The 13,111-nt window shown below is 40.3% G+C and overlaps 1 long non-coding RNA gene across 1 annotated transcript; it reads right to left on the reverse strand.

The window, feature by feature from the left end:
• Positions 1-917: 917 nt before the first annotated feature.
• LOC143560158 (uncharacterized) lies at positions 918-1,743 on the reverse strand. The gene is made up of 3 exons (XR_013140065.1): positions 1,585-1,743; positions 1,352-1,418; positions 918-1,101 (listed from the first exon to the last, which is right to left on the reverse strand). It is a non-coding gene; the product is annotated as an uncharacterized LOC143560158 (long non-coding RNA).
• Between the last annotated feature and the right edge of the window lie 11,368 nt (positions 1,744-13,111).

The following is a 13,111-nucleotide window of genomic DNA, read 5'->3' on the forward strand; positions in this document are numbered from 1 at the left end:
CTTTAAGCGGAATACGCCTGGGTGTAACGTACAGATCACTAATAAGCTCGTAACGCTATTAAAGCGACAATAATTATATTTATTTCATTCCATAGCATAGCAAGTACATAGATTATTCATACATGTAAAAGGAACAATAAAATATTCATCGAATCACAAATAAGTTCTCAACCTAGTAAATATATTGTTTCCTTAGCAATAAGGAACAAGTGGGACCTTATAGACCGCTAAGCACTATCGTGCTCCCGTGTGTGGCGTGTACGATGAGCGTAAAGTGGCTTTTAATGGCACACTTGTCAATTCTCACACACAAGCTGCCTCTCTTTCCCTCTCTCTCGTGCTCATTAGTTTCCCCTCGGTAGGAGCTATTGTGTAAGACTTTTGTTTACTACTTATGGACCTCATAACTTCATGCGTAGTTGAAGTTATGTGGTTTTAAGTTGGGTTATTTTTGTTTCCTTTCTTTCTCTTTGTCTAAAATACATTAAAAGAAAATACCTGGTTCCTTGACCTTATTTTTATAACTTGTTTTTTCATGTCTTCAAACTGAAGAGGCTTTAAATTTATGGAGTTAAAAACCTTTTCTTTTTTAGAAACGACATTAATAGTTTAAGCGCGTCTACAATCTAATAGCAAAGCTTTCATACACATCTGATCATTGTTATGGGCTTTTCATAAACAATCATTTATATCACACAAAACTCCTTACATTTTCACATTATCATTCTACTTTCACATTTATTTCACATAACCAACTTATTTATTTTAATAGCACAAACACCTTCCCAACCTGTTCGACTATCATCACATGAACAACATCTGTAAACCTTGTCACAAACTTTTCATAAAAAATCATTTACATTCCAAAACCTCCTTACATTTATTTATTTTAATAACAACACAGACATACAAAAGGACATCAATGAAGGCTAGTCACTATCTCCATGACTTATTTAGCACAAGATATGGTATTCTATAAATATTTGATAGAACACCAACGTACAGCTATAAAGATAAGGTTTTGAAATGCATTCATCGGCCAACCGAATCAAGAGGACTTGATGCCAGAAATTATCGACCAACCCTCAATCTCGGTGTCATCTACAAATGGAAGAACATTTCAAACTAATATCAGTAACCATATTATCAGTATATAACTTCTGTGATCATATATAACACAAATTATCTATGAACCCAACTCATTACGACTTGTACCAAAATGTTAATTGTTTTGTCATATTACCCAACTCGTGTGACCCATCCATTTCGGTATGGTGTAGCAATTTCATATATTTTATAATGTATTTAAAGATTCTTAGATACTTTTTTCACATGAGAGCAAGCTAATTACCCAAGAATTCAAACTCTGGATAGCTGACTTTATCAGGACAATCACTATCTGCTACACAGTCTCGAAACTGCAAGAATATGATTATGCCATATTTAGAAGTGATTAATATCAAAAGTGATTAAGCACGTCTTAGAATTTAATAAACTATACTAAAAATATTAATTGATAAAAAATAATAATAATATAGAGAATCGTGGATTTATTATAAATAAAAAATAATATTAGTGGCAAACCTTGAAATCCTTGGTAAAACACAAACGGACTTCTTTTATAGCACCATTTTTACAAGACAGTTCTGGGGTTGCATGGAAAGCATTTTTAATAGCGGAAATAATGCCACTTGATGGATACTTCACTATATTTGAAGGTACATATCCCGCTTCTAAAAGAACTTACATTTTTCTTATGATTCCATGCTTTTTTTTTTGGTTCCTTAGTGAACCTCACTCTTTTGGGGTGTAAGGAGTGCAATCCCACTCTACTCTGGGCCCCGACCAATCCTGTATTATTATCTTATTTTTTACCCTAAATTATTCTAAGGGCTGTCAAAACATTATTAAACTAGCCTAAAGATTCTTATTTTATTTAAAAATAACTAATACATTATTAAAATTTATAAAAACTCAAAAATAAATAAACACCTGAAACAATACTTTAATCAATAAAAAAAATACATAAAATATTATTCTCGATTCCATTGACTTTTTGGTTTTCATTATGACTTCGTACGTGTCGTTATTGCGAATGCTAATTTGCCTCACAATATTTTACCATTTCAACCATACTTGGTGGTTTAAACGATTGGTTGATGTTCCTCTAAAACAAAATAGTTTTATATTCATGAAAATAGTCTCGTCACAACCGCAGGTAGACTAAAAAAACGTTGTTTAAAAAACAATGTTTAAAAAAAGTAGTGCTCTAGTTTTTCTAGGTTATATGCACGTGGATAAAAAAAACTTGGTTGATGGCCATAATGCATATTACGTACATGTATTAAAACAGTGTCGGTGCATTAAATTAACAAATAATTGGTGATAAGGCATTATTGTAAATTTGACCTTCTTTTTAAGAAATCAAATAGACGTTTTTATCTAATAACTCATCAACAACAAATTTTGTTATTTTCACAACATGAGAGAACCCATTTAATTCATATAACGATGTCGTCTTCTTTAATCTTTAAGAAAATAGTTTCAACGATATTGAGTCGTTTTTCTGACAACAGAAAACATAGATGTAACGATCAAGGACAGTGGCGTAGGGGTGCTCACAGTCCGGTTTTGATGGGTTTTTAGGTCAAAGCGTGAGCCAAATCTCTTAGTAACAGGATCGCCGGATCGGTACCTCGATTTTAGGAAATCAAAATCGGATTTTCAGTACCGGTTTGGTACCTAGCTTATTCCTAGTCTACTTATGCTTATATGCAAAGGCTTAGAAAAAAATGATGCAAAAATGAATATATTTACATGTAAAATGTAACATCCAACTTTTGTTAAATAAATAACATAAAGTTTTGTTAATAGTTGTGTGTCGTTAAAGTAGTCACGTGTTAAGTGTTGGGAAGTAGGAATTGGGAATGGGAGGTGGGACCCATGAAACCTCCTCTATATAAACCCAACCACTTATTCCTTTCTTGTCTTTTCTCATCCAAACACACTCAAGAAACACACACAAACTCTCTCTCTAGCACTCGGATTTAAATCCGAGCCAAAGAAGGTGGAATCTCGTGTTTAACATCATCAAATAACAAGAATCACGTCCAGATCTACGTATTGTCCATATCTAAACTCGAACCCGAAGCAAAAAGGTAGGTTTCGGTTTAAATGGTTAAAATCGTCATGCAAACATATATAATGATAGATCAGGTTGTGAAATGTAAGAAAAATATAAACTTGGTAAGTTATAACCTCTTGGGTGCACTTTAAGATGAAAAGGTGGCGTTGGATTACGAGAGATATGGGTTCAGGATCAGGTGCATGGGGTCAGAATGTGTCGAAAGATGGCTTTAAAATGATAAAAATGACTAAAGGCAGGAATTTCGCATCGCACAGCCATGCGAAGCGAAATCAATAATTTTGCATCGCATGACCATGCGAAGCAAAAAAGATTCATACGAAGCGAAAAAGCATGCGAAGCGAAAAAGTTACATGCGAAGCGAAAAAGTTACATGCGAAGCGAAAAAGTTCCATGCGAAGTGAAAAAGCATGCGAAGCGAAAAGTCATGCGAAGCGAAATTTTTCCATGCGAAATTTTAAAAATTTATTTTCTGATGCATTTTTGTTAAAGGACTATTAATGAAAAATTTATTTCCCAGCCAGGGGCGCTGCCCCTTGGACCCTGCTAGGGGTTGTCGCCATTAGACCCCGCTACCAGGGGCGCTGCCCCCGGACCCCCATTGGTTGAGGGTTTCATAAATTTAGATGTAGAAAGTAGTGGTAATAGATAATTGACACGTGTATTGTATTGTACATTTAGTCGTGCACAACTAAAGAAGGGAATTACCATTAACGGCTAGAGAAATCGACTCCAGGTGAGTCTAGTACCATTTCTCTTTGAAATGTTTTCGGGGCTGTATGCATACTCCTATGTGATAGTTAATACATTTACTTAATTGATAAATGTATGATACGTGTATGACTATGTATTGGATGTTATTACTATATAATGATAGTATGAATGAGCATGTATATATATATATATATATATTATATACATGAGACAGGTAAAATACGCACATATGATAAATGTATGGTTATTCGAGGCAGTAAGGACTAGACCCTTATAATATCTGTGATGTTAGGGGCCAGACCCTAATAATATCTGTGATGTTAGGGACCAGACCCTTATAATATCTGTAATGATAGGGACCAGACCCTTACAATATCTGTGATGTTTAATGTAGAATAGCTTATGGTATACCATAGGGTTGTATGAAAGAAAGTATGTAAGTATGTATGCATGTAAGTAAGGTATGATTACGCATCTTCGGATACGTATAAGTAAGGATGTGAATGTATTGTATGCTGTAAGGCCCCGTAACCGGTAACCCTACTTTCGTGTTGGATTTACTCATAAACACAGTTCTAAATATCAGAGTTAATTAAAAACTTTACGCGGAATATAAAACTTTCATAAAACATTACATATCAATTCATACTCATGTCTTAAAACATTCCTCTTGTCTTTCAAAATCAAAACATAACTTATAAAACATATCGGATCTTCAGATGCCAGGTCTTAGTCTTCTGCCATGTGTCCTCCACTCAAGCCAGCTGTCTCATCCTACTCACCTGCGTGCATACTAAAAGTCAGCTACGCTGAGTGAGTTCTAGTTAATCATACACTACCATACAATACCTTGTTACATACATACGTACTTAACCTCATAACTTTCTTTCATTCACACATAAGTACTCATACCTTCATTCTTACTTACATACTTTCTTTCTTACTTACATACTTTCTTTACATTCATAATCATACGTTTTAAAGAGCCTTTCGCCCTATAACCTCACAGATATTATAAGGGTCTGGTCCCTAACATCACAGATATTATAAGGGTCTGGTCCCTATCATCACAGATATTATGAGGGTCTGGTCCCTAACATCACAGATATTATTAGGGTCTGGTCCCTAACATCACAGATATTATTAGGGTCTGGTCCCTAACATCACAGATATTATTAGGGTCTGGTCCCTAACATCACAGATATTATTAGGGTCTGGTCCCATGTTTTCGAATATTAGTAGGGTTCGATTCCCTCTTCGTTGCCATACAACCATACATCCGTTATTTCCTTCTTTTATTAACTTTCTTACGTTCATACCCCTAAGCATACATATCATACTTACCTTAACTTAGCGTTACAACCTGACAGTACGTGCAATATCCGAAGATCGTTCACGTACCGTCATGCCATCATTCATACATTTCACATTATTCACATAAGGCATACACTTATCTCTTAGGATAAGTGTATTAACAAACATATTGAGTATGCACACAGCCCCGAAGACGTAACACATAAATGGGGCTAGAAACTCACCTGGATCCTGTTACGCTCGCCGTTGATCGTAATTCCTTTCTTTAACTGGGCTCGGCTAACTGTATAATATTTACACATATCAATTAACTACTGCTACTCGTTTGTATTTCTATCTATATATGACCCACAACGAACGGGGGTCCGGGGGCAGCGCCCCTGGCAGCGGGGTTCTAGGGGCGGCAGCCCCTAGCGGGGTCCAAGGGGCAGAGCCCCTGGCTGGGGTTAAGCTGCCAGGTCAGCTTGGAAAAATTTTATTTTCGATAACTGCCTTAACACATTTTCCATTAGGTTTTTAATTTATTTCATAAACGAACTTCACTTCAGGCGAATCTTGGAAACAACTTGGTTCTGGCTTGATTCGATCGAATAGGGACACGTTCGATCGAATAGGAACACGTTCGATCGAATAGGAACACGTTCGACCAACAGGAACACGTTCGATCGAATAGGAACACGTTCGATCGAATACAACACTCATTCGATCGAATACAAAACTCATTCGATCGAATGAGTTGGAGACCATTCGGTTGCTTCCCTATTCGGTCGACTGGACTTGTTCGATCTACGCATTCGATCGAATGGACTGATTCGATCGACTGGTTCGATCGAATGAGTCTGATTCGACTCCTTCAAGCTGGGCGACGGAGAAACCCACGGGTTTTCCAGATTTTCCAGATTTTTGACCCAAAATCGAAGTTTTTGACCTGGAAATGCTCGGGATTGAAAGGGCTATCGATTCCTAGTACTTTTAAACACAAAAGCTTGCATTTTGACACCAAAACAAGGCGGTTTTTGACCCGAAAACTCAAGTTACGAAAATGGGAGTTTTTGCTCGATTTGAGGTCGAAAATGGTTATGAAAACGGATGATTTTCGAGAGGGACTTACCAAAAACGATTAGGAACAAGATTGTGGACTCGGATTTGTGATTTGAGAACTTTCTCTCTCTAGCTTCTCTCTCTAGAAATGAGAGTGTTTGGGTGGGTGTAAGTGAAGGAAGATGGTGAAAATGGTGGAAGTGTCAAGAACTTTCGTTTATATACTACGGGTTTGGTTAGGCTCGGGTTGGCTTCCTACGGGTCGAGACAGGCCGAGTTCATAAAATAACTAAGCCCAAGACCCGTTCCTTACTCGACATTAAATAACTAAAACGTGAATTTACTAAACATAACTTTCTTTTATTTATCAATATAAAAATTTTAGGATGTTACAAGTCTTCCTCCCTTAAAGAGGTTTCGTCCCCGAAACCTAACTATTACATAAACAAACTAGGGTAAAACTTGCGCATCTCATCCTCGACTTCCCAAGTAGCATCAGATCCCTTGCGGTGCTTCCATATCACTTTGACCAAGGGTATAATCTTGTGACGAAGCTGCTTCTCCTTGCGATCAACGATCTTTATCGGTTGCTCGATGTAGTTCAATTGTTCATCCACCTCGATGTCCATTAAGGGCACGTGAGACGTGTCATCAGCTAGACACTTCCTCAGATGAGAAACATGGAAGGTTGAATGAATTCCTTCTAACTCATCGGGTAAATCCAGTTTGTAAGCTACTTCACCCACACGTTTTACAATCTTGAACGGTCCAATGTACCTCGGACTCAACTTTCCTCTTTTCCTAAAACGGATAATCCCCTTCCAAGGCGAGACCTTAAGCATCACATAGTCGCCAACGTTAAACTCAATTGGTCGTCGCCGCTTATCCGCATAAGACTTTTGTCTGTCTTGAGCGGCTTTCATTCTTGCTTTGATCTGATCGAACTTTGAAGACGTTTCTTGAACCACTTCTATACTTCCCATTTCCTTCTGACCAATCTCACCCCAGCACACCGGGGTTCTACATCGTCTACCGTACAGCATCTCAAACGGTGGCATACCAATACTCGAATGGTAACTGTTGTTATAGGAGAACTCTGCCAGATGCAGATGATCATCCCAACTTCCACCAAAATCTAAAACGCAAGCACGTAGCATATCCTCAAGGGTTTGGATCGTCCTTTCAGACTGTCCATCGGTTTGAGGATGATACGCCGTACTGATGTTCAACCTCGTCCCCATAGCTTCATGAAATTTCTTCCAGAACCTCGAAGTAAACCGTGTATCCCTATCAGACACGATCGATAACGGTACTCCATGCTTGGTTACAATTTCTTTAATGAACAAGCTTGCTAACGTTTCTGACGAGATGGCCTCTCGTATGGGCAGAAAGTGAGCACTCTTGGTCAAACGGTCCACAATCACCCAGATGGTATCGTGTTGCTTAGCTGTACGAGGTAGCTTAGTTATGAAATCCATGGTGATGTGTTCCCATTTCCACTCAGGTATCTCTAGCGGTTGCATCTTCCCACAAGGCTTTTGGTGTTCGGCTTTGACTTGTAAGCAAGTTAAGCACTTACCAACATAATCCACTACATCGCTCTTCAATCCTGGCCACCAGTAATCTCTTTTCAAGTCTTGGTACATCTTTGTAGCTCCTGGATGGATTGAGTACCTTGACTTATGAGCTTCATCTAAGATTCGACTTCTAAGATCACCATGGCGTGGGATCCACATACGGTCGAACCTAGTCTTAACTCCATGAGTGTTTTCCATCAACTCATCTTGCTGGCCATAAATCCTTTCCTTCTTTACTAACCCTTCATCTATTAACACTTCTGACTGCACCTTGATGATTTCTTCAAAAAGACTCGGGTTCATGATCAACTTGTATGACTTCACTGTTGCAAGGACTTCCTCATTCTTCCGACTTAACGCATCAGCGACCACGTTAGCTTTACCGGGGTAATACTTAATCTCACAGTCGTAATCCTTTATCAATTCTAACCATCTTCTCTGCCTCATGTTCAGTTCTTTCTGCTCGAAGAAGTTCTTTAAACTCTTATGATCGGTATAGATAGTACACTTAGTGCCGTACAGATAATGCCTCCATATCTTAAGAGCATGCACTACAGCTGCTAACTCCAAATCATGCGTCGGGTAAGTACTCTCATGGACCTTCAACTGTCTAGACGCGTAGGTTATCACCTTCCCTCGTTGCATCAACACGCAACCTAACCCTTGATGCGAGGCATCAGCACAAACAACAAAATCCTCATCACCATCGGGTAAAGTAAGGATTGGAGCTTGCGTGAGTCTCTTCTTCAATTCTTCAAAGGCTTCCTCCTGAAACTTTCCCCAATTGAATACTATCGTCTTACGGGTCATACCGGTCAGCGGTGCGGCTATCTTGGAGAAACCTTCGATGAATCTCCTATAGTAGCCAGCTAACCCTAGGAAGCTTCGTATATCAGTCGGATTCTGCGGAGTCTTCCAATTCGTTATCGCTTCAATCTTAGCTGGGTCCACGGTAATCCCCTCCGGATTAACCACATGACCTAAAAATTGCACTTCTCTTAACCAGAACGCGCACTTCGAAAACTTGGCGTACAACCTTTCTTTCTTCAGAACTTCCAATACCTCTCTCAGATGCTCGGCATGGTCAGACTCACTCTTTGAATAAATCAATATATCATCGATGAAGACGATAACCGACTTATCCAACATCGGTCGACACACCCTATTCATCATGTCCATAAATGCTGCAGGAGCATTTGTTAGACCGAATGACATTACAAGGAACTCGTAGTGTCCATACCGCGTTCGGAACGCTGTTTTAGGGATGTCTACCTCTTTCACCTTCAGCTGATGGTAGCCTGATCTGAGATCTATTCGTGAGAACCAACTCGAACCTTGCAGTTGGTCAAACAGATCGTCAATCCTAGGCAAGGGGTATCTATTCTTTACCGTAAGCTTATTCAACTCACGATAGTCTATGCACATTCTCATACTTCCATCCTTTTTCTTCACAAACAAAACCGGTGCGCCCCACGGAGAAACACTCGGTCTGATAAAACCCTTGTCGAGGAGTTCTTGCAGTTGGGACATCAATTCCTTCATCTCGGACGGTGCTAGACGGTAAGGCGCCTTCGCGACGGGCTGGGCTCCTGGTACTAGATCTATCTGAAATTCTATCTCTCGCTCAGGTGGCAACCCCGGAAGATCCTCAGGGAATACTTCTGGGTAGTCGCGCACAATAGGAACATTCTTCATTTCTTTCGTCTCGGCCGTAGCGTTGACAACATACGCCAGGTAGGCACCGCACCCTCGCCTTAACAAACCCTCGGCTTTTATCATCGAAATGACATTAAGTCCATAACTCTCCTTATCACCATAAACCGTCACCGCACTACCATCCAATGACTTTAACCTTATCATCTTACTTTTACATACTATCTGAGCCTCAAACTCCGACAACCAATCCATACCCAAGACTACATCGAACCCTCCTAAGGCCATAACATACAAAGTAACAGGGAACTCATGTCCCTCTAACTCTATCTTACAATTCTTCACCATTTTTGTTATTTTCACCGAAGTGTCACTTGCGGTTTCTACTACAAAAGTTTCAGACACTCGGCAGCCTTTCATTTTAGCTAGTTTACTAAACGTCGTAGCTACAAAACTTCTATTCGCACCAGAATCAAATAATACAGAAGCGGAAACATCGTTCACTAGAAACGTACCTGTGACGACATCCGGAATCTGCCTGGCTTGTTCCTGGGTCAGCATGTAGGCTCTAGTTCTGGGCCTAGCTTGATCGGCATCCTTCTTTCCACTACCTCCAGCTACACCTTCAGTGCACTCCCTTGACATATGGCCTGTCTTGCCACATTTGTAACATGTTGGCTTCGCACTGCACTCATTGGCATAATGCCCTACCTTCCCGCACTTATAACAGGCATTCGACCCCATTCTGCATTCTCCACCATGAGCCTTTCCACATTTGAGACAAACATTAGAATTTTTACCCCACTTGCATTCACCACCATGCCTCTTTCCGCAGGTCTTACACGATCTCTTCTCCCACACTTTCTGTTTCTTATCCCTGGAGTTCCATAACTGAGTACCGGGTCGTTTAGCAGGAGTGACCCCTTTCTTCTCTTTCTCTTCGTCCCTTTCCACCCTATCATCCGCGGCCACGTCAGCATAGACCATTTCCGCGAGTCCAACAGCCGAATCAAAAGTAGCAGGTTGAACCGCCCTGACTAACATGCGGACCTTTTGTGGCAACCCCCTCACATAACACTTGATTCTCTTGACTTCAGTGTCAACCATGTCAGGCACCAACCTAGATAGTCGGTTGAACTCCGTGGTATACTCACGATGCGTCATCATACCGGCTTTTAAATTCTGGAACTTCATCTCCGTTCTTTCAACCTCGGCATCTGCACAGAACTTCTTCATTACCAACTCTTTCAAATCTTCCCACTTCATCTCTTTGATCTCTTCACGGGTCTTCCTCTGCTCCACACTCTCCCACCAATACATAGCCTCATCTACGAATGACTGAGTAGCATAACCCACAGCTTGGTCGGGACGGCATTCGCTAATGCGGATAACCTTGTCCATAGCGGTTATCCACTGGAGAGTAGCGATTGCGTCTCCTAAACCAGTCAGCTTAGGCGGGTCACAACCTTTGAAGGACTTATAGCTGCACCCACCTTGTCCTCCTCTCCTATCATCGACTTTCACAGACTTATCCCCACTCGAGGCCCCTCTTTCACCTTCCCCATCCTTTCTACCATCACCACCCGCTCCTTCAGCAGTTCGTTCACGGCTTCCAGCAGATCCTTCGGGATTCAGGTTCTTCACAGCAGCAACTACAGCCTGAACAATGGCTGCTTGAACTGCAGGGCTAAGTTGAACTTCCTCGTTGTTGTTCTGGTCTCCTCCAGCTGCGCTTCCTTCATCTTCGGTGTGGGAAGCTTCTTCTACCGAGGGTTGCCGGACAAGACGAGGCCTGCCACGACGTCCAGTGCGACCCCCAGCTTCAACAAATTCTCCAGCTCCAGCCATCAGTATTCTAAAGGGAAAAAACACAAACATCATCACTCAAGGAACTATCTAGTACAAGGATAGTAAGGCTAACAGGTAATAACAGTGGCCAGTTGTGATTAGCTGATCACGTTACTTTCCGTGTCATATACACTTCCCTTTATGAGTCTATTTGTGCTGGTTCTACTTAAGCAGTTTGTCAATTTAAACAGTCAATTATTCCTATCCCTATCGTTCACATATCCTTTCTTTCTTATTAACATACATCATTTAATCATGCACTTTACCTTTACTGATCTTGCTTGAGCGACACATGGCATTCTTGAACTGGCATCTTCTTTCCTTTCTTACTTAAATCCCATTCTCTGTTCGAGTCTAAGCATGTAGGATGCTTAAATCTCTCGAACTTTGCTCTGATACCAACTTGTAAGGCCCCGTAACCGGTAACCCTACTTTCGTGTTGGATTTACTCATAAACACAGTTCTAAATATCAGAGTTAATTAAAAACTTTACGCGGAATATAAAACTTTCATAAAACATTACATATCAATTCATACTCATGTCTTAAAACATTCCTCTTGTCTTTCAAAATCAAAACATAACTTATAAAACATATCGGATCTTCAGATGCCAGGTCTTAGTCTTCTGCCATGTGTCCTCCACTCAAGCCAGCTGTCTCATCCTACTCACCTGCGTGCATACTAAAAGTCAGCTACGCTGAGTGAGTTCTAGTTAATCATACACTACCATACAATACCTTGTTACATACATACGTACTTAACCTCATAACTTTCTTTCATTCACACATAAGTACTCATACCTTCATTCTTACTTACATACTTTCTTTCTTACTTACATACTTTCTTTACATTCATAATCATACGTTTTAAAGAGCCTTTCGCCCTATAACCTCACAGATATTATAAGGGTCTGGTCCCTAACATCACAGATATTATAAGGGTCTGGTCCCTATCATCACAGATATTATGAGGGTCTGGTCCCTAACATCACAGATATTATTAGGGTCTGGTCCCTAACATCACAGATATTATTAGGGTCTGGTCCCTAACATCACAGATATTATTAGGGTCTGGTCCCTAACATCACAGATATTATTAGGGTCTGGTCCCATGTTTTCGAATATTAGTAGGGTTCGATTCCCTCTTCGTTGCCATACAACCATACATCCGTTATTTCCTTCTTTTATTAACTTTCTTACGTTCATACCCCTAAGCATACATATCATACTTACCTTAACTTAGCGTTACAACCTGACAGTACGTGCAATATCCGAAGATCGTTCACGTACCGTCATGCCATCATTCATACATTTCACATTATTCACATAAGGCATACACTTATCTCTTAGGATAAGTGTATTAACAAACATATTGAGTATGCACACAGCCCCGAAGACGTAACACATAAATGGGGCTAGAAACTCACCTGGATCCTGTTACGCTCGCCGTTGATCGTAATTCCTTTCTTTAACTGGGCTCGGCTAACTGTATAATATTTACACATATCAATTAACTACTGCTACTCGTTTGTATTTCTATCTATATATGACCCACAACGAACGGGGGTCCGGGGGCAGCGCCCCTGGCAGCGGGGTTCTAGGGGCGGCAGCCCCTAGCGGGGTCCAAGGGGCAGAGCCCCTGGCTGGGGTTAAGCTGCCAGGTCAGCTTGGAAAAATTTTATTTTCGATAACTGCCTTAACACATTTTCCATTAGGTTTTTAATTTATTTCATAAACGAACTTCACTTCAGGCGAATCTTGGAAACAACTTGGTTCTGGCTTGATTCGATCGAATAGGGACACGTTCGATCGAATAGGAA

The sequence above is a fragment of the Bidens hawaiensis genome, unplaced genomic scaffold, assembly GCF_021521415.1.
Source record: "Bidens hawaiensis isolate Kalapana, Puna unplaced genomic scaffold, B.hawaiensis_p1.1 tig00020228_1, whole genome shotgun sequence".
Taxonomy (NCBI): Eukaryota; Viridiplantae; Streptophyta; class Magnoliopsida; order Asterales; family Asteraceae; genus Bidens; species Bidens hawaiensis.